A 1,269-nucleotide genomic window follows, 5' to 3' on the forward strand; every position below is an offset into this window, starting at 1 on the left:
TTTTAGCAGTTTTATTTGTCGATTACATTTAGCAAATCACAAATGTGAAACATGAAATGCAGAAATTAGTATTTGTGTAAATATATCCATGATATAAACAAGTTGTTAAAGCTCGATCGGAGACGGTGTTATCCTCCTGGGTGCATTCAGTGGGGTATGCGCCCTTTACGCATGAATCAATCTCCTCTCCGTCCTTTTGCATGTTTTTGATCTGGTGTTGTTTGCCATAAGCATGTGGTGGCCAACACTTCAACTGTGTCTTGACTTTAGACTAGAGCCTTTTCAGACTCCAATGTGTGATTACAGTTTTTTTCCGAATGCTTAAACTCTAACAGTGATTCTCGAAGCACTATCTCTGAAAACATTAACACTTGTAGCCAATGAATTTACCAAGTGTGCCAAACTGAATGCACGTTGTCTGCTTTATACTCAGTTTGTAATTTTATAAACACACTTTTTTGCAAAACTGTGAACACAACTCACTGCTTTACACTCAGTTTGCAATTTAATAACACACTTCTAGCAAAACTGTAAACATTGGTCTCTATATTGCTACACTATTTCGCCAATTGCCTTTCCACATTGACACATGAAAACACTTTTAGATAATGAGTTAACTTACAAATCAGAGCTTGAGCACTATAAATAGGCCACAGGTAAACATTTGGTTTGGACAACAATGGAGGCCAATATTGGACAGAGAGTAAGAGGGGTGAGAACTAGAGGAGTACGAGGAGGTGAAGAAGTAAGAGAAGGAAGAGGTGAAGTAGGACGGGGGAGAAGGAGAGGACGGGGAAGAGGAAGTGGAGTCAGGAACACAACTGATGAAATCATGTTGTCAGCCATGGCATGAGCATGAGGGAGGCTGGGCAAAGGGTCCATCCAAATCTGAGTCTCTATACTCTTGCAGGTATCATCCGGATATTTCGAGATGAGAACCGGTAAGTATCTGTAAGGGCTGTAGTCTTACTGGTACAGTAATATGTACTGTACTTTCATAATGAGAAGGATCTTCACTAAAACCATTCAAATGTTTTTACAGCACTGCAAGAAAACCAGTATCTGGTGGAAGAGGTTGACTGTTCACCCCAGAGCAGGAGACTCACATTGTAAATATGATCATTGCAAATAAATGCATCAGACTCAGAACTGCAGGACCACATAATGGTAGATAACACCATATTCTAAAACGTCAACAGCGCGAGTCTCTCTGCACGGTCTCGTCTACTGAAACGCAATAGAATTAGGATGAAGCAGCTGTACAGAAAC

The sequence above is a fragment of the Oncorhynchus kisutch genome, linkage group LG20 (genome assembly GCF_002021735.2).
Source record: "Oncorhynchus kisutch isolate 150728-3 linkage group LG20, Okis_V2, whole genome shotgun sequence".
Taxonomy (NCBI): domain Eukaryota; kingdom Metazoa; phylum Chordata; class Actinopteri; order Salmoniformes; family Salmonidae; genus Oncorhynchus; species Oncorhynchus kisutch.